The 21577-nt window shown below is 44.4% G+C and overlaps 1 protein-coding gene across 17 annotated transcripts in view; it reads right to left on the bottom strand.

The window, feature by feature from the left end:
- KLHL32 (kelch like family member 32) overlaps window positions 1-21577 on the bottom strand; it is a 494024-nt gene that overhangs the window by 230107 nt on the left and 242340 nt on the right. For 10 of the 17 annotated variants that reach the window (XR_011019321.1, XM_068231202.1, XM_068231188.1 and 7 more), the window contains one exon: window positions 3850-3979. The exons of 4 other annotated variants lie outside the window; for them this stretch is intronic. The gene's annotated coding sequence lies outside the window, so the exon portion shown is untranslated. Of the gene's footprint in view, window positions 1-3849; window positions 3980-16046; window positions 16067-16796; window positions 17049-21577 lie in introns of those variants that run through there. 3 more of the 17 variants (XM_068231192.1, XM_068231196.1, XM_068231198.1) reach the window with 3 other exon arrangements.

Raw genomic sequence — 21577 nt, 5'->3', positions numbered from 1 at the left:
CATAGGGAAGAAGGAAGAGAAGAACCCAGGGAGGGGAGTGAGCCACCTTTCCATCTTCAGGTGCCTGTAGGCACGTGCCTAAATTGCCTTATGGCAAATCCGGCTGTGCCACTGCTTCTGTAAACACAACAGAACAAAATGGTGGAAGGAGCTTCATATCGCATGCTCTTGCTTCCATGTGCAGCGGTGCCTTCACACCCTATGCAGCTTTCCTGTGTCCCATTAGCAACCTGCCTCTTCCATGTGCTACCCCCTTCTTCTGGCTCACACCCCTTGATCATGGCCTGTAGGATCTTGGCAGTTAATCTGGCCCTGATCCTTTGACAAGGGGATTTAGCCACCATGTGGAGCTCTAGTCTGCATAGATAAAAGAGGATAAGCAGAATAGAGAAATATTTCAGCCATAGGGTACAATATTTCAGCCACATGGTATTTTGTATACTGTACCGAGCTAGACACTCATGCATAGCCATGCATAGCTAAGCAACCAAATGAATGTCTCTAAAGGGTCACAGGATGTATTTCCTTATAATCACACAAACAGGCAGGTCTGGTTATTGTCCACATGACTTCTATTGCTTATGTCCATCATGGGAAATGTATTCACATAAGGAACTGCTCTGGTTTCCGTACTAGCTGACTTTTGTGAAACACTGAACCTGTGATTAATCCAGCTTAGCTTACTTTATATTGTTATTTGTCAACCCTTTTACTTTTCTATGAATGTAATTGTACAAATCCAACTGACCTATATTGCTGAATGGATTCAACTTTTCAATAAAAAATACTTTAAAAAACAAAACAAAAAAAACAACTTGTGCTGTCAAAGCATGGACATACAAAGCTGGATTTGTATTTTCACTGCCCAAGGCCAGCTTTTACCAACCACCCCTCCCAAGACTTAATAAAGCCTGCACATGTGCAATGCCACAGTATAGCTAGTCCCCAGTTAGCGAACACGTTAGGGGGTTTGTTCTCAACCTGAATCCATTCTCTCAAGTTGAAACACTGTGCCATCTCTGTCCCCTGTACCTCCCCTGTGCCCCCCTATGTATCACCTCTCTCCCCTTAGTGATCCCCTCTGTGCCACCTCTGCCTCCCTGTGCACCACCTCTGCCCTCTTTGGGTCTTCTTCTGTCCTAGTGATGATCGTAATGTGCTAATTTCGCTGAATTCATAACTCACTACATAGTATAGTCAGGGCCGGATTTCTGGCAAGGCCACATAGGCCATGGCCTAGGGCACCAGAAGTTTAGGGGCGGCTCAGTGAGGAGCAGTAAAGCTGTTCTTTGCAGCCATCCTATCTACAAAGACAGCTTTAACCTTTGAACTCTCTGTCCTGTACTTGTGTAGGCCCTGCAAGACCTGTAAGCTCTATCCTGCCCGGTATACATCAGCCTAACTCTTATGGTGACACAATGGGTCCATCATTAATGAGATGGCAAACATAACATAAAAGTTCTTAAGCAAAACATAATTTATAATCTAAAGGCATATTACTAAAATAGTTATTGTCTGTGACATCCAATGATGGAAAGTAAGTAGAATTCTCATGGGGGGGCGGGCACGCAGAGATAACAACCATACAGACCGTATAGTTGGCCTTGGGCGGTAAAAAGTACAAATCCGGCCCTGAGTATAGTGTACCAAAGCAAATGTCATTTTACTGAGTTTAAAAAAACAAAACCATTTTCTCCATCTCCAAGTGCAAGCTGTAGTGATGTTTTTTGTAAGAAAAAAAAAAAAGAATACAACTGAAACATATTTAGATCTAAATATAATACATATCTAACACTGCAGTGATTAGTTCTAACATTTTTTCTTTACAAAGTACAAGGTAAGTAAGCAGCTTTGCCTGCTGTTTTACCTTCGAGCATTGCAGCCAGTGCACAAGGCCAATCAGCCCATAGTGGTGGCTTGCATGCAGTTTACATTCACTCTTCCTCATTAAAGAGAATCTGTATTGTTAAAATCGCACAAAAGTAAACATACCAGTGCGTTAGGGGACATCTCCTATTCCCCTCTGTCACAATTTCGCCGCTCCCCGCCGCATTAAAAGTAGTAAAAAACAGTTTTTAAAAGTTTGTTTGTAAACAAACAAAATGGCCACCAAAACAGGAAGTAGGTTGATGTACAGTAAGTCCACACGTAGAAAATACATCCATACACAAGCAGGCTGTATACAGCCTTCCTTTTGAATCTCAAGAGATCATTTGTGTGTTTATTTCCCCCTGCAGCTCTCACCCACTGAAGTGTTACAAGCTGATTGTTTCTTCCTGCAGACAGCTCTGCCCATGTCTGTAATTCCTCAGAATGTGACTCCTTTCACAACAGAGGATTTATCCAGCTTGTAAAAGATAAGAGAGCAGAGAAAGCTGGCTAATGTAAATAACACACACACACACACACACACACACACACACACACACACACACACACGGGAGTGTGCATAGAGGGGGCCTGGAGGGGGGCGTGCATCACAGATCCCCAACACAGAAGTTGGCAACCTTCCAGACACAGGGCGACAAGTCCGACAGGGGAAAGATAAGCGGATTTATTACAGAGATGGTGATAGTAGAAAGTGCTGCAGTACGCCAGAGCACATTAGAACAGGTTTAGGAACTTGTAGGATGTTAGAAAAAAGGATGACATTTTTATTAGTCTCTGTATCTTTTTTTTATTTTATGCCACCTCAGGTTCTCTCTAAGTACCCTTATTTAGGAGTACACTATCACTTTACAGATTATTTTAAATATATCAATGCTGAAGATTTTGAGTTTGCTTATTCCCCTAATGCACAATATGGGATAGACAATAAATAAACAGTGCTCATTGAGGTCTAATGTATCCCAGCAAGAGCTGCAAAACCTCGCACCTAAGATCAGATTCAGAAGATCAATGTTTTAATAACAATAATCAAGGTTTACAGGATCCATTTTTTTCACCCAAAGTGCAATCCAGGAAGGAGAACATCAGTACATACACCCTTACATGTTCCTAACAGTGTTACATTGAGGCAGGGAACACACATGACTGTTTTTGTACGCGTTTTCTGCACAGAAAACTTATGTTAATCAATGGGCTAGTTCATACTTAAAGAGGATCTGTAACGTCAAAACGTCCCCTGGGGGGTACTCACCTCGGGTGGGGGAAGCCTCCGGATCCTAATGAGGCTTCCCACGCCGTCCTCCGCCCTTCAGGGGTCTCGCTGCAGCCCTCCGTGCAAGATGACGTCAATATTTACCTTCCCGGCTCCTGCGCAGGCACCCTGACGGCTGTCGGCTCCGAAGTAGGCGGAAATACCCGGTCGCCGTTGGGTCTGCTCTACTGCGCAGGCGCAAGTTTCCGGCGCCTGCGCAGTAGAGCGGACCCGACTGAGATCGGGTATTTCCGTCTACTTCGGAGCCGAATGCAGCCACAGCGCCCCGCTGGAGCCAGCAAAGGTAAATATTGAATTTACAGTCGGGTTTGTCGCCGGCTGTTCGGAGGGCTGCAGCGAGACCCCCGTGGGACAGAGGACGGCGTGGGAAGCCTCATTAGGATCCGGAGGCTTCCCCCACCCGAGGTGAGTACCCCCCAGGGGATGTTTTTGATGTTACAGAGTCTCTTTAATGCCTTTTTCCTGTACAGAAAAAAACCGGACATTCTGCATCATGATTCTGCACGTTTTCTGTATCGCAGTACGCAGAAAAACGTGCCCAGAAAACTGAAAGACAAGTGTGTTCCGTGCCTAAAACTTAGGACTAAATGATTATTTACTAGACTTAAAAACTTTCCTTTAACCACACTGCCAAGAAGACTAATCACTCCAGCTGTGGAGCTCAGAGTCAATATTTTAATACAACTGACCTGGGCTCCGGGTCTCCTGGGGTGTTCAGGAAGATAATAAAAGTAGGTACCGGCACATCTCTAGGTCAGCTGTATTAGCCTCATTAGGTCAGCTTTATTCAACTCATGATGGATACAGTCCTATCTGCAACTGATACACAACAATAATTATTTGTAGAGGAAAAAGTCAAACATTGAATATGTTTTTTGAACCATTAATACTCCATATTAATGCCCTAATTCACATTCAAGTTTTATAACTTCTATTCATAGAAATGCATTGATTAAACATGCATTAAAACTTATATTGTCAAAATGTTTAGGTTTTGCGATATAGGAATACAAACTTGCTCTCTAAGCTGATAGCAGTGCCCAAATCCTCACTTTGGACCACATGATATTCCTTTTCCCTCCTGGCAGTCAGTCAGGACACCTGTCCTTTTTAGTGAGCAGATCCATGTCATGAGGGGGCTGAGATCAGTGCAACTATGCCACACGGGGCTGGATTTACAACTCAGAGACCTATGGGCACAGGCGTTCTGGTGCCCTGAACTCCGCCCCTGAACACAAACCACACCCCCAAGTAAATATGATGAACTCTAATCTGTTCCTTATGTCACTAGCTGTCCATAGAATCTTACACTCTCATCACTGTCTCATATCATCAATGGTGAAATGAGACAAATATTAGGGTGTAAGGGCCGGAGGTTATTGATATGAGGCATGGATAGACTAAGCTCCTGAGCTGAATTAGTGCAAATGTCCTTCTGTTTTAAGAAGGCAAATGTCACCAAGTATTGCTTATTAGTAGGAGGGCTTTTCGGTCTCTTTTATCCCCCTATACATTCCTAGTGGTTTGGGTCACCCCGAGCTGCTTGGTTACTCTGTTGTAAGCTCCTGAGGTCAGTGATCTGAGGAAGGGGGGCCGCCTCTCCCACATAATGCCCCTGTAGACACGTGCCTACAGTGTCTTGTGGAGAATCCAGCCGTGATGCCACAAAGTAGTGACTGAAAAATGTCTTAGCAATATAATGTTAAATGCAATTTTTTTTTTAATTATTGAATCATGTGACCATCCAGATGTCATTCCCCTAAACTCCTGGAAGAAAAAAGAAACCCTCCATTGAGAGTAAGTAAGTGAGAACTCAGCAAAGTCCTAGGCAGCCAACAGTGGTTCTTATCCTTTCCCATGCTATTTACAAAAATATATATACCGTATGTATTGGGTGTTGTATGGCATCAGCACTCACATTAGTGCCGTTTTGATGGAAATGTAATTGGCCTACTGAGTACTGACTATAATGCAATGGCATCTGTTTTTGAACATTTGCATTCAAAACTTTTCTATGGCCCACACTCCAGACAACATACAAACATGGACAAATTTGTTGGTACCCCACCAAGGGAAAAGTGGAATTTACAATGGTCTCTGAAATAATCTGAAAATGGAAAATGAAATTGACACTGATCATTGTTTATTCTGTATTAAACAAAAATCAGACATTTCTTTAGAGTTACGATAAAATATAACAAAAACAACAGGGCTGTGGAGTTGGCACATAGATCCTTCAAACCTGCAGCAGACTCCTTAGTTTATGGCAATTTCAACTCCAGCTGCCAAAGCTCAACAATTTTATATCTATGTGAAGATGGTGTCAGCTTTTGAAAACAAACCACAGAACTACTAGTTAGGCTGGATTCACACTATGCACAACACACACGTTGTAATGTGTAAGTGTGTGAACTTCAATGGACAATGCGCGCATTATACCATACATGTTAATTCAAAGCCTGCATGTAGTGAGTTAGAATAACGCCATCCGTTACAACGCAGAGATATGCCCATAGGAATTTATGGCCATCCATGTCTGTCAGTGCCAACATAAATGGGTATTCTTTTATAGCCTAGGTATAAAATCTTTAGGTAAAGCTATGTCATTGTGGATTTTTTACTTTATTTGTTAATGAAACTGCAAGCATCCATTAATCCTTAAGGGTACACATTGTGAAAACCATAAGCTTACATTTACTGTTTTATTCAAAGGCTATAAAAGTATAAAGTAATAGCAGCAGCATAAATCAGGGAAAAGCATTACCAGTAGTTCGCCTCTACTTACAGACTCAGTTGTCTCTGCCTCAGGGGAATTACTTTTAAAGGTCCTGCTACAACATTTCAGTGGGGATAAAAGTGAGGATTTTGACAAGGCTGTTCCAAAAAACCTCATTTCATGTTTTCATCCATTCATAGGTGGACTTGCTTTTGTGCTTTGAATTGTTTTTCTTCTCTATAACCCAATTGCACGTGAGTATCATAAGTCCATGCTTCCCTCATTTATGGCAAGTAACCCAGACCCAAAGCAGCATATCTTCCCCATACTGGCACATACTCTTTGGCTGTGGGCATTATGCATATTGTGGTAAGCAGTGATAGCTTTGTACTAGATGTAAAGCTTGGTACACACATCCAATGACTGGCCAATTGTGCCAGCTCCATGTATTATACGGACCAACAGACTTTGAATGCTATGAAGAGATTGCGTAGGTAAGCTCTCATACTAAAATGGAAGTATGTTCTCCAGAAAGTTCCACTTTTGACTCAGCTATCCAGATGTTTTGGTATGTTAGGCAAAACGTTATGATACTCTTTATAGCAATGGTTTCCATCTACCCAGCAGTCTCCCAAGGATAACTTTTTTTTTTTTTTTCCTTTTTTTTTTTTTTTTACCAGTGTCATTGCAATTTTGTTTCCTGGCTGATGTACATCAATAACTTTGTTTCATAAGTCTACAATTTGACATTGTAGCATAACGTACTGCTTGTTGAGACATTTTAGGCTACTACTAATTAAGGAAAGGCTCCATTATGGGCTCTTCTCCACTTGCAATCGCTAGTGTTAACGCTAAACGCTAGCGATTGCGATTCAGCAAAAAATAAAAAATTTCCGGGCGATTTCCCGACGTTCGCGATCACGTTTTTGCTATGCTATCCACTGCATAGCAAAATCGCGGCAATAATAGTTCCACCGCGCGATCGCGATCAGGTAAATGGCGATCAGGCGATAGTGGAAATTACTTACTGCGATTCCTATGTTAAAAGCAAACTGTAGTGATTTGGAAAATCACTAGTGGCTTGTGTTTTTGCGATTCAGCCATCGCAAACGCCGTAGTGGAAAAGAGCCCTAACTAACTATAAGTGTAACTACAAATCAGGACATGCAATAACAATCTTTCATGGTTCCCGGAAGTAACACAATCTTTTGTCCCCATGCATGAGTCAACAAAGTAATGTACTGAGTGCCACCCATGAATGTAGTAGAGATGGATAGTTACTTATTGCTAACAATTTTTCGGTTAGCACTACTATTGTTATGGAGAGCGAAGGCAACCACTGCCCCCCACAGAAGCCACTGTAATTATTGCTATGGCCTTGTATTTCAGTGATGTTTAGATTCAACAGGCTGTAAACAAAGTTGAGGTGTGTCTAGTATAATTTTACCATATATTGTTATATGGGTCACTTTTTCACATGGGTGAAATGAGTAGTAGCAAACATTTAACCTCTTGTTCCACTCACATCTCCAGATGCTCCAGCGGCAGGTCTACTCTCTTCAACAGTGTCTTTTACGCCAGTACAGTCAGCCAGGCTTGCCCCTCCAGTCCATTCCATCCTGTCCTTCCAATTCAGTCTATTCCCTCTCTCCAGTCCAGACTGTTACACCGATCCAATCCACCCCACCTCTCCAAGCCAGTCCGTCCTTTTAGGCCCCTCCAGTCCAGTCCGTCCTGCCCACTAGCGCACGGAAGGGGGTGTTCCGGGTGTCTGGAACCTCCCCCTGGGCCGAGACCGTCGGTATAAATGTATACAATTGTCCGCGCGATGCTGCTGCGCATAGGCTCTTCACTACAGAGAGCCGCAATACTTCGGGCGGCTGAGTAAGAGTCCTCCTCTGTCCCTTCCTTCCTCCCTCAGCTCTCTCTCCAATCAGTGGCAGCATTTTGAAACTGGCACCTCTCTTCAGCCTATAGAGAGGCAGCCAAGCCAGCCCACCCCCACACGCCTGTCAGCGCGCACATGGAGCCAAGCCAGGAGGAAGACTGCACTGTCTGCAGGAGGAGCGGCTGCCGCTGGGTCACCCGATGTACCTCTTTCCCCCAGAGGGCAGCCAGCTACTCTCCACATCCAGCCCTGCCATGTCACCACACAGACACCAGGGAGAGAGCACTGCAGCAGCGACAGTCACAAAGTCAGCTGAGCTAGCCAGGTAATCTAACTGTGTCTGGCTCAGTCAGACTCCCGCACTCACCAGCCCTCCCTTGCCGCCTCTCAGCCACACAAGCTCCTCTGGCTGTCACTCGCTGCTCCTATATGTTTATAGGAAGGGTCAAGAAGTCAGGACAGGGCAGATGAATCGCCAGGGAAGGGAATGTGTGTGGCTGGCTTTCTTATTCTTCGTTCTCCTCCCCAGGCAGCAGTAAACGGCATAATGTAACATGGGGAGGGGGACAAGAGGTGATTACTGATAAGCCATCACTGTGTGTAAGAGGTGAGAAGGGCAAGTGCTTTCCTTCTTAAATGTGTGACGTGAACAGGACAGAAGGAAAACAGATATGCACCCTCTATGTATTTAGAGTTTAGCCTGTCAAATCCCCCCTCATTTGTGTATTATTATTTAGCATTTATGTAGTGTGACATCTTCTGCAGTACTGTACAGAGTATATCGTCTTGTGACTTAGCCATCCCTCAGAGGAGCTCACAATCTAATCCTACTATATTATTATTATTATGTACAGTATGTATATAGCACTGACATCTTCTGCAGCACTTTACAGAGTATATAGTCATGTCACTGACTGTCCTCAGAGGAGCTCACACTCTAATCCTACCATAGTCATTGTCTAATGCACTCCCATATTATTATTATGTGTTTATATGGCACTGACATCTTCTGCAGCACTTTACAGAGTACATAGTCATGTCACTGACTGTCCTCAGAGGAGCTCACATACTAATCCTACCATAGTAATTGTCTAATGCCCTCCCATATTATTATTATGTGTTTATATAGCAGTGATATCTTCTGCAGCACTTACACTTAGGCCTCATTCACACTTCGTGTGCTTCTGTCCGCTTTTTTTCAGCACATTAACAGATACATGTTGCTGAAAAAAAAGCGCACAGAAGCGGACAGAAGCGTAGAGAGATATGGAGGCTGCAATATTTAGTACACAGTCATGCCCATGGCTGTCTTAACGACAACTGAAGCGAGAGAGATATGGAGGCTGCAATATTTACTTCCTTTTAAACAATACCAGTTTCCTGGCTATCCAGCTGATCCTCTGCCTCTAATACTTTCATCCCTAGACACTGAACAAGCATGCAGCAGATCAGGCATTTCTGACATTATTGTCAGATCTGACAAGATTAGCTGCATGCTTGTTACTGGTGTGATTCAGACACTACTACAGCAGAATAGAGCAGAGGCGCTGCCAGGCAACTGGTATTGCTTAAAAGGAAATAAATATGGCAGCCTCCATATCCCTCTCATGCCCAGCCCCATCTTCTACACCATTTGATTTGTCATGCGATCGATATGCGATCGCTGATCAAATTGATAAAATCCAACATGTCCGATCAGGATTCGATTCGATTTGCGTTGAACAAACGCATATCCAATTGAACCCTGATTGAACATTTCAGGAATCCCCCCCTTGAAAATCCTGGATTTGCCCCTGCTGCCCCTCCAGTCTTTTCCGTCCTGCCCCTCCAGTCTTTTCCGTCCTGCCCCTCCAGTCTTTTCCGTCCTGCCCCTCCAGTCCTTTCCGTCCTGCCCCTCCAGTCCTTTCCGTCCTGCCCCTCCAGTCCTTTCCGTCCTGCCCCTCCAGTCCTTTCCGTCCTGCCCCTCCAGTCCAGTCCATCCTGCCCCCTCCAGTCCAGTCCGTAATGCCCCCTCCAGTCCAGTCCGTAATGCCCCCTCCAGTCCTCTCAGTCCTGCCCCTCCAGTCCTCTCTGTCCTGCCCCTCCAGTCCATCATGACCCTTTAATTCCGTCCACCCTGCCTGTGTCTCCTGTCCAGTTCGTAATGCCAGACACCTGTCTAGCTCTTCTTGTTCAGTCTGCCCTGTCAGACCCTGCAGTCCAGCACATCCTGCCAACCCCTACAGTCCAGTTCATCTAGTGAAACCAGTCCCTACTTCTCCAGCTCATCTAGTCCTGCCAGTCCCTCCTGTTAAGTCCATCCTTTCAGTCCAGCCCGTGCTTCCTGCCCAGTCAGTAGAGATGGCCCGGACGGTTCGCCGATGAACGGCTCCAGGCGAACTTCCGGGATTCACGATCGCGCAGAACTGCAAACTTTTCCGGAAGTTCGGTTCACCCCCATAGTGCATCATGAGGGTCAACTTTGACATTCTACATCACAGTCAGCAGGCACATTGTAGCCAATCAGGCTAAACTCCCTCCTGGAGCCCCCCCCCCCCCCCTTATAAAAGGCAGGCAGCGTCAGGCTTTTCACTCACTTGTGTGCCTGCAGTAATTAGTGAAGGGATAGCTGCTGCAGACTCTCATAGGGAAAGCTTAGTTAGGCTCTTGTAGGCTAGTTAGCTTGCTCCTTGCTGATTCTTATTGCTAAAAAAGCACCCCACAACAGCTCTTTTGAGAGCCAATCTTGTTCTTGTGATCTATTTTTTTTCTGTGTGTCCCACTGACACTTATGATGCATAGACAGCCTTGCTAATTCCTACTGTGTGTGCCACTGCCAGGCCCGGCACATTCAGTGACTACTATCTGTGTGTGTGAAAGGTGCACATTGTAATACCCACTGCATATACCTACCTGTTGTTCACTGTGCATGCACCCACGTGAGCGAACGCAGTGTCACTGTGCCTGTCCGGTACCTGTGTGTGAGACAGGTACACATTGTAAAAAATTTCAAGGGGAATGAGCTGTACTGGGTGGCCACGCTACTACACCCTCAGTATAGGCACAAAGTGGTGGACATGTTACCAACTCACCAGAAGGCAGAAAGGATGCAGCACTTGCAGAACAAGCTGGGAACTATGCTTTACAGTGCGTTTCAGGGTGATGTCACAGCACAACGGAATAAAGGTACCATTGCCAGTAATCCTTCTACCATGTCCACACAGGCAAGGACAGGATGCTCCAGCGATCTCATGGTAATGTCGGACATGTGGACATTCTTTAGTCCAACGCCTTGCCTTAGCGCTTCCAGATCCACCCTCCACCAACGCCTGGACCGGCAGATAGCCGACTACCTGTGGATGTAGACACTGTGAGCAGCGATGAACCCTTGGACTACTGGGTGCGCAGGCTTGACCTGTGGCCAAAGCTGTCCCAATTTGCCATCCAACTTCTGTCTTGCCCGGCCTCAAGCGTCCTGTCAGAAAGGACCTTCAGAGCAGTTGGAGGCATTGTCACTGAGAAGAGAAGTCGCCTAAGTCGCAAAAGTGTTCAGTACCTGACCTTTATCAAAATGAATGAGGCATGGATTCCAAAGGCCTACTGCCCGCCCCAAGACTAAGTCAGTCCCCACACACAGCACCTCTGCCTGCACACCGTGTGACTGCCTGCCCCAAGACTAAGTCGCTCCTCACACAGCACCTCTGCCCCCAGGCCGCTTTACTGCCTTCTCCACCACCACTAACAGGGTCCAGGACTCCAGGTGGATTCTTGAATTTATAAGGCTGCTGCTAGCAGCGACCGCTATACTGATTTTTCTGGTGCGTGTACATGCCTGCCTAATTTTTCTGGCTGCACTGCAGCTGCAACAACAAAACAAAAGGCATGTACATGTGCCAATTCCCCTTCGTGATCATTACCTTGCCAGAGTGAAGGGGCTTGCGTATCACAATGAAGCAATGACCGCCGGCTATATAAGTGTCTCAAGGAGAGGGAGGGGGGGCACACCCAAGATAATAAGGTCGTTGCTTCATTGTGGACAGACCAAATTTGATCAGCTGGACAGTCACTGTTCTGTCATTCAGCTACCTCTGCCCGGCGACCATATAGGCTGGAAAGCCGCCATCACCTGCACTCTCGTCAATCACTACACAAACAGCTGTTTGTAGTCACTGCATACCTTTCACTGCATCTGTGACTGCACATTGTATTATACCTGGCAGTCAGTGCATACCTTTTACTTGAATGGATGGCAGACTTGCCCTCCATAACAGATTCTTGTTACAGGTAGTAAAGTCGATCAGTGTCATATACAGCAGGGCCTCGAAAGTCCTCCTGTATTGTTATTTTTGGTCACTACCTCGGGACGTGCATGCCATGCCTGCTGCCTTCCTTGGATGTGTGGTAGCCGTTCCTGCTCCTTTGCCCACAGCATGCCTGCTGCCTTCCTTGGATGTGTGGTGGTGATAGCTGTTTTTTAGGCTCCCGCCCCGGAGTAGAATCGAACCCTGATTCCCCGGCCATTACCCGTGGTCACCATGCTACTGAGAAAGTACCATTGAAAGTTTCACACAGTTGAATGAATGGCAGACTTGCCCTCCATAACACATTCTTGGCAAATGCTTTCGATTTGGTTCGTCTTGCGCTGGGTCAAGGGTCCATCTGACCACAGATGCCTGATCTGCAAAGCACGGTCAGGGCAGGTACATTACTTATACAGCAAATGGGTCCTTACTTGGATGTGCGGTGGTGGTAGCCAGTTCTCAGGCTCCCACTCTGAACCGGAATTGAACCTTGATTCCCCGGCCATTACCCGTGGTCACTCCCAATGGCAGACTTGCCCTCCATAAAAGATTCTCGTTGCAGGTACTGAACAGCAAGCAGAACAAGTATTTAAAAAAAATTGATGTAAGCTTTAACAATGGTAGAGAAAGAACCCATCGAAAGTTGATAAGGCAGTCCGACATTACCTGACATCACTGAGGAAGAGCAATCTCGCCATGGTGCGCACCAGCCCAGCACGGCCGTCACAACACAAACAGCTGTTTGCGGTGCGTTACACAGTGAGTTTGGTGCGTCAGTGTGAAGCAGTACTCTAATTACACTCCCTGATTGATGTATACACATGCAAGGTGTTTTAAAGCACTTTAGTCCTGCAATTTAGCATTCAATGTGATTTCTGCCCTTAAAACGCTGCTTTGCGCCAAATCCAGATTTTTCCCCGGGACTTTTGGCGTTTCTCTCACTCCGCCATGCCCACCTTCAGGTGTTAGACCCCTTGAAACATCTTTTCCATCACTTTTCTGGCCAGCATAAGGGTTTCTAGTATTCAAAGTTCGCCTCCCCATTGAAGTCTATTATGGTTCGCGAAAGTTTGCGCGAACCGAACTTTTGCGGAAGTTTGCGAACCAAAAATCGGAGGTTCGGGCCATCTCTATTAGTCAGTCTTATCGGGTCTCACTTCCCACATGGTGAGAGTTGCCCTCCCGTTCTCAGCTCACACCGGTGGGGCAATCCTGGGGGTCGCAATCTGGTAGCTACAAGGCAGCAAAGTAGTCCATCACTCACTAGGGGTGACAGCCCATCAACATATGCGGGGTGCTCTGTGGTGGCCCCGTGGTCACTTAGACCCCACACCCTTGCATCACTTATACATACCACCAATGTTGAGATCAGCAGGGCCCTGAAACCTCTATAAATAAAAAAAGTATTGAATAGTAAAAAAAAAAATGGTACATTTACGTAATTAAGTGCTATAAATAACCAAAAATAGAAAACAAATCAGGATTCTTAATGATGCTAGGAATAACCAAAGACAAAAGTAGCCAAGACAAAAGTACCTTCAAAAACGACAAACAAGTGAACACGAGACTCACTGCTGTGTTAAATGCAAAGGGTGGGCAAACCATAGATTGAATTTGTCTGTTTTTAATTTATAGTTTTAGGCCGTTTCCCCACAGCAGGATGGCAGTGGAGGGAAGTAAAGGAAAGAGTATTAGCACCCTACTGGGTTCTCAAGTGTTGTGCAGGCTACAGGGCCAGAATTCCCACACACTCTCATAGGCAGGTGCCTCAGGACAGTGAGGTAGGGAAGTCTGTAGTCATTCCGGTTGGAATGGACTATGTAGGTTGCAAATCACTTACAATCATTGATGGCTTAGTGATCTCTGAAAATAGGGTGCCATGATTCCAGGTATGGCTCTCTATAATATCCCCAGTTAGTGCTTACATGAATGTATCATACAACTGTCATAGAATAGTGGTTGTTATTCAATGGCGCTGTGAGACTTGCGCAGCAGCTTACACTCCAGTTCATCTGGAACTGTTAGACATGGTCACTGAGATACTAGTACCTGTAACTCCACAAGGCAAGCATGTTTTATGTAAATTGCATGCTTGGACCTGGGCCAGAGAAATTACTTCCTGCTAATTTTGATTGACCCAATTTAACAACTTGCTTTACATTTGGATGCAAGTTATAATTATGATTATTTCATTCAGGAGGGATCATGGTTCTCCTGTTACAAATCATTCAGCGACCAGTGGTTGTAAAGCAGAAAAATAAAGCTTCAGTCCTAACAGGTCATCCAAACTCAAAAGGCTATTCAAGAGAAAGAGGAAGGTGTTGCTGTGGAATTTTAAGTCCCAGCTTAGACGGTAGATATTTCAGTCTAATTTTTTTTTTTACTCGGTCTCATTTACTTTCATGTAGTTTATTGTGGCAGCAATCAATTTAACTGAATGCTTCCACCTGATCCATTTAAGGGAAATGTTGTTGGCCTATAACTCTTTTAGCACACCACCGGAGGCTAAGTGACTACTGCATTCTACCTGGACCCTGAGTAACCACTGTAATGCATCAAGAAACTCAGTGAACGCTGCTACATTCCAGGATGCTGAATGAACACAGCCATGCACCAGGAGGCTGAGAGGCCACTGCCATATACTAGGAAGCTAAGTGAACACAGCTATGTAATAGCTAGCTGAGTAACCACTGCCATGAACCAAGAGGCTCAGTTAATGCTGCCATGATACTGCAGACTAAGTGACTACTGTCTCATTACAATCAGCCACTATTTGATGCAAGGAGCTAGTCCTATCTAAATTACATACCGGTAAGAGGAAAAGTGATACAGGTCTAGTAGAGGAAGCCAAACATTTAAAAGACTGCTGCCATGATACAGGAGACAGAGTGACCACTGCCATGTTGCACATAACTGACTGGTCGCTGCTAAATGCAGGAAATTATCTGGTGCAATGGTACAGAGGACTTTTTTCTACGTTTTCAGACCATGTGTAAATGCTGCCATGACATCTAGGATTTTATGTGACTTTTGCAATTGGCCACAGACTTAAAAAAAAGAAAAACTTCTGTCTTACTTTATCTATGAAGCGAGGAGGAAACCATAAAATAAAGAACAAATACTAAGTTGAGTAATGTATGGCTCCTAAAATTGGTGAGGATAGTTCCCACAGGAAGTACGCAGGAATAGACTACACTATCCTCTCCTAGTCTGCTTTAGCACTGCTTAATTGCCTGCTCAGCAAATAAAAAAAAAAAAAAAAACAAAGACTACAAAAATTGGCTAGTGGCTTGATTGCGATCTGTAAAGGGAAGCATAAGAAAGACAGGCAGAATATACAAGTTCAAAGCATGCTATACTGTGCTTGGATGAAAGGCAAATACACCATCATTTAGATATAACAGAGAGCGGGAAAGTTGCTGCATTACCACTGACCACAAAATGTCTTATTTAAAAGGCAGTGAGGGAAGCACATGTGACAAAGCTATATTTGGCAACATGGGTGTTATCTTAAAGTAATATATTCATGTGGAATCCTACATTTATTTCTATAAGGTTTTTTTTTTGTAATCCCAATACAAGCAGCAGGCAGTTTTTCAATATTCCTCCCGGAAATGCACGCTCTGCTGTAATCCTGTACCATATAAAGCAGCAGAGCTGATTCTTATGAAAACTACAAGTTGACAAGCCTCACAGAGCTCCAGACAGGAGTGTGATTATCTCTCAGTGCCTTAGCATGGGCACATCATTTGTCCCTGCTTATGCTGCTATCTGATGCATGTATTTTCAGCATAGATGGCATGGGAAGCTATAAAAAGATTTCTAGCCAGAATACACAAAAGCACATGATCACACCTTGCTGCCTTAATAGTTAGAGTACAGAGTTACGCATTCCCTTTTTATGGCTTCATTTCAAATGCAGGCGTAGAATGACTTTCTGCCTAGTACATAAGGTTATGACAGCAAAGTTAGAGCAGAGCGTTCCTCTCTGGCTGCCTGTACCTTATTATCTGGAATCAGCAGCTCAAGGCAGATTGATTTTCCATGTCAGGCTGCTAAGGCATTCATTCTTTTATAGGCCACCGCCAGAACATTTCACAAATTACTTTTTGTTCCAGTAATATTTGCTCCCAGTGTGGCTGCATGTTTTCTAAAGCTCAGCAGATGATGTCATACACCTGGCTTTTTTTTTTTATGGTCTGCACTGAATTAGCCACCCACAGGAAAAAGGTTCAGTACAACTGTGAATGCTGTACAAATTGGTCTGAAGCCATAAATGAACGTTTGATAGTTTTGCCAGCCACATGCCTGAGTCCACATCAGAATAGCAAATTGCTCATTTGGAGGATGTAGCAATGCAGCAGTGTGGATCTGCAGCAGAATGCTAACTGCACAACAACAAAGCATGTTTTCCTTTTAATTGAACATCGGCCAGTGACCCATGACACACAACAGAAGTTCAATGGAATGACAATGTTTTGTCAGCCACTACAGCTTTGAACTAGCTTACCCCTGCAAAACTGAATAAGGAAGCTGAGCTAGCTAGCACTCAATTGGCACACTGAGCTTATGCAAGTAACTGGTATCCAGACTCAGTATACTGCTTGCCCAAAGTACAGATGCATCCCCCACAGTCGAATGAATGAGCTGCCTTTTATGGAAAGGATAATAACACAGTAGTATGCGGCAATGTCAAGCACTGTCACAGGTGATAGGTGGGTAAAGAGCATTTAATAACAAACAATGGCTCACCTTCTGACATCAGATAAAAGACACAGGGATGCAGGCAGTGTAATCGTCCAGGCAGCTTGCTGGTGTATAAAGCTCTGGCTGGCTGTTCTCCGAGATGGTAGCTCCTGCTACAACTGCTTATTGTGAGGTGCTGGCCTGTGTGCACAGAGAATGACATGTATGCGGTGCACAGAGCCCTATAGTGTATCCATAGTGCTGCTGATACACTGTGCATGGATTGTATTGTCTGGCAAGGAGGGAGCTCCTCCTCCTTGTGCTGCTCAGCTGTCACTGCTGTAGATGCTACTGGTGCTAGCTCTGTCCCCTGGCATGTCACATGAGCTCGAGCAGCAGGCAACTCACCATTTATTAGTGTCCTACACCTGGCAGGAGGGGGCACAGGGTTCCTGCCAGGTCTCTACAGTACTTACAAGGACTTGCCTTCTTACAGACCTAGCTTTAATGTTGATATTGAATGTTATGGTTTACTGCAAACAGTTGTGATAAAAGCATAACAAGAACTTATTTAGGAATGACATTTAAATGTAACCCTCAGGGATCTTATGAAATAGAACAGCTGAAAAGTGAGATACTAAATTAACCTAGGCATGCTATGAAGATATGTTTAATAAGTCAACAATCAAAAATATATTTCTTAATACATGTCAATAAAGCAAATAATGACCCCTGTATACTACTTGTAAAGTGTAATGTAGAATAATAATTTTGCTTTTGCATACAAACTGTCATTTAGTATAAGTATGGCTATAAACATGCAAAATTTACATCATGCATAAAATATTTACTCCCTTTAAGAGGTCCAAACCACCCATGTCTGCCTATTGTTTATAAACACTTTCTCTTTTCAAGCATTCTATATAGACCACATGTGCATACAGGTAAAAAAAAAGGCGCCTGGAAAAAAGGGCACAGGGGTTAGCCGCTAGTATTGCTAAGATTAGCATAACTCTACTACTGAATTTTACAGATATTTTACTATGGCTAAACCTGACTCTACTCTCACACAGAACCCTCCCTATACTGATCCCTAACACTAAGACCTCTGGTGGTGTTTAATCTTAAGACCCCCCCCCCCCCCGGTGCCTATCTCTAAGGTGCCTATCTCTAAGGCTCCCCCCCCCCGGTGGTGCCTACCCCCCCTGATGGCACCTACCCCTAAACACCCCCCCCCCCACACACACACACACCTTTCCTCCCCCTTTACCGAAAAGCCGCGATGTGCTATGCAATGCCACTATTTGCATTTACGCAAGACCCGGTGTCCGGAATTCTATGGGCCGCCGATATTTGCAATCATTACGGTCATAATAAAAGCCATGGTTTGCGGCAAAGAATGTAAACTTCAATAATGGCTGCCACCATGTGCCCACATTTCCTTTCTTTGACTCTTTAAACACGTTATAACGCGACACAATGCAACACCCCAGTGTGAAACTAGCCTAAAAACATTAGCATATTAACCTCCTTGCCGGTTATTCCGAGCTCAGCTCGGGGTAACCTGCGCAGGAGGATTTCTCAGGCCCCGCTGGGCCGATTTGCATAATTTTTTTTTGTTACAAGCAGCTAGCACTTTGCTAGCTGCTTGTAACACCCGCTCGCCGCCGCCGATCCGCCCCTATCCGCAACGTCGCGCCACCCCCCCCCCCTCCAGACCCCTTGCGCAGCCTGGCCAATCAGGGCCAGGCAGCGCTGAGGGGTGGCCCGGGATTCCCTGTGACGTCCCGACGTCCATGACGTCATCCCGCCCCGTCGCCATGGTGACCGGGGAAGCCCTGCAGGAAATCCCTTTCTCAACGGGAGTTCCTGCATACTCTGATCGCCGAAGGCGATCGGAGTGGGTGGGGGGATGCCGCCGCTCAGCGGCTATCATGTAGCGAGCTCTGGGCTCGCTACATGATTTAAAAAAATAAAAATAAAAAAAAAGTTCCACGCTGCCTCCTTGCCGGATTTTTTAGACCGGCAAGGAGGTTAAAGGATACCTGAAGTGAAAGGAATGTGAAAGCTGCCATATTTATTTATTTTTTAAACAATTCCAGTTGTCTGGCTTGCTGTCCATTCTGGGATCAGTAGTGTCTGAATCACGCACCTGAAGCAATCATGTGACTAGTGCCGTCAGACTTCATTCAAAGCACCTGATCTGAATGCTTGTTCCAGGTCTATGGCTAAAAGTATTAAAAGGAATAATTATCAGAGAGGTCCCAACAAGTCCAGGTCTCCACTCTCCAGGCTGCAGTCCTGCCAAGGTATTGGATTAAAACCTTTGGATTTCATTTGCTGCTGAGTCTGTGGTTGTTGAACCCAAGCTTTAGACCCACCTGGATTTGAGGTGGTCTGCTTCTGTTCTTCTTGATTTACATGTGGCACATTATAAGAAGAGGAGCGCTGTCTCGGTAAAACTATTAAAGGAAGAGGATCAGCCGGACAGCCAGGCAATCTGCATTATTTAAAATGAATAAATATGCAGCCATATTCCTCTCATGTCAGGTGTCCTTTAAAGGGAATCTGAAGTGAAAATAAACGTATAATATTATTTGTGTGTGTAGTACAGCTAAGAAATAAAACATTAGCAGCAGAGATAGGAGTCTAATATTGTTTCCAGTACAGGAATAGTTAAGAAACTCCAGTTGTTATCTATGCAAAAGAGCTTATCTGAGCTCCAGGACTTTCAAAGTCTCAGAGAGCTCTGTCTTCTGAAGCTTATTATCTCAAGTGTCTGTCACTATATTTTGTTTTTTCTGCAGAGTAAAGTTCAAAAGTTTGTTAGCCTGCTCTGTGAAATCACTTAAAATGCTGAGTGTATTGTGTAAATTGCAAATATTAGAAAATGATGCAATGTTATAACAAAAAGTATATATCTGAAAATAAAAAGACTATTTTCTTTGCTACTAATGTTCTACGTATTAATTACTCAAACTACACATAGAATTCATTATATAATTTTTTTTTCTGCTTCAGTGTCACTTTAAATACAGAAGAATAGGGATGGTCATTGAGAGGAGTTGAGTTTGAGTTCATGCAGAATTATGCAATTGTTTTTGCAAATATCTGCAGCTTGAACATAGACTAATCAAATGCTACCACTGTATGATTTGATACATTTGGTCCATTTTCAAGCAATATACATTTGCATAACAATTTGCATAATTCTCTATGAACTTGAACTAATTTGCATCTCACCAACCATCTCTACTAAGCATATAAAATATCAGATAGCGCTTGTAAGGAGTTAGAAGGTTTCTCAATAAATAAACCTAAAACTATCTTAAATAAAATGCTATTGGACTTTAATGATCTAAAATTCATCAATGATGATATACACAATAAAATGTGATTGGATCACCCAATCACTCTCGCATAAAAGACTCAGTAAATAAATGCAGTGCTTGATTTGAGTGTCTCTTCCACTTGAGTGGATTCAAATTAGGTAACTTCACCCTTTACGCGGGTATTTGTGAGTGATGCTCATAATGATTGAACACAGTGTAACAAGTGCAGAGGTTCCAGCTTAGGGGAATCCTTTTGGTTTACGTTAGTAATGCTCTTTAATGATGAACACAAAGTAGCAAATGTGGAGGTTCCAGCTAAGGGAATCCTGTTTGTTTACGTGACATATACGAGGAGATCCTCTTCACTAAGCTTAGCGTGTTAGTAGAACTCTTAATATGACAGTCAAATGGCTGTGTTGCTGTACTCACGGACTTCCGTTGATTAGAAGGCAGGAGCCACAAGATGCATACGAATCTTGATGGGGAGCCGCTCAATCTCACTGGCCCCGGCCGGCGACACAGTGAGAGAGTCTAGACCAGCTGCAGGCTGTAGGCTGTCCACTGCAGGGTCGGGCAGTGTGCCCTGCTCCCGGAAGAGGGTTGCTGGTGATAGGGTTGAATAGTTTTTCCTCTCCGCTGCGTGATGTTCAAAGCAGCCGCCCTCTTCCGCACTGTGTGACGTCACAAATGACGTCACAAAGGCATCATTTGTGACGTCACACAGTGCGGAAGAGGGCGGCTGCTTTGAACATCACGCAGCGGAGAGGAAAAACTATTCAACCCTATCACCAGCAACCCTCTTCCGGGAGCAGGGCACACTGCCCGACCCTGCAGTGGACAGCCTACAGCCTGCAGCTGGTCTAGACTCTCTCACTGTGTCGCCGGCCGGGGCCAGTGAGATTGAGCGGCTCCCCATCAAGATTCGTATGCATCTTGTGGCTCCTGCCTTCTAATCAACGGAAGTCCGTGAGTACAGCAACACAGCCATTTGACTGTCATATTAAGAGTTCTACTAACACGCTAAGCTTAGTGAAGAGGATCTCCTCGTATATGTCACGTAAACAAACAGGATTCCCTTAGCTGGAACCTCCACATTTGCTACTTTGTGTTCATCATTAAAGAGCATTACTAACGTAAACCAAAAGGATTCCCCTAAGCTGGAACCTCTGCACTTGTTACACTGTGTTCAATCATTATGAGCATCACTCACAAATACCCGCGTAAAGGGTGAAGTTACCTAATTTGAATCCACTCAAGTGGAAGAGACACTCAAATCAAGCACTGCATTTATTTACTGAGTCTTTTATGCGAGAGTGATTGGGTGATCCAATCACATTTTATTGTGTATATCATCATTGATGAATTTTAGATCATTAAAGTCCAATAGCAATTTATTTAAGATAGTTTTAGGTTTATTTATTGAGAAACCTTCTAACTCCTTACAAGCGCTATCTGATATTTTATAAGTTTTTGTATAGGAATTGGGATACCCTTAATCAGATTTAGCAGCTATTT

The sequence above is a fragment of the Hyperolius riggenbachi genome, chromosome 4 (genome assembly GCF_040937935.1).
Source record: "Hyperolius riggenbachi isolate aHypRig1 chromosome 4, aHypRig1.pri, whole genome shotgun sequence".
Lineage (NCBI taxonomy): Eukaryota > Metazoa > Chordata > Amphibia > Anura > Hyperoliidae > Hyperolius > Hyperolius riggenbachi.
The sequence above is the reverse complement of the archived record's forward strand: the minus strand, read 5'-3'. Positions and strand labels throughout refer to the sequence as shown.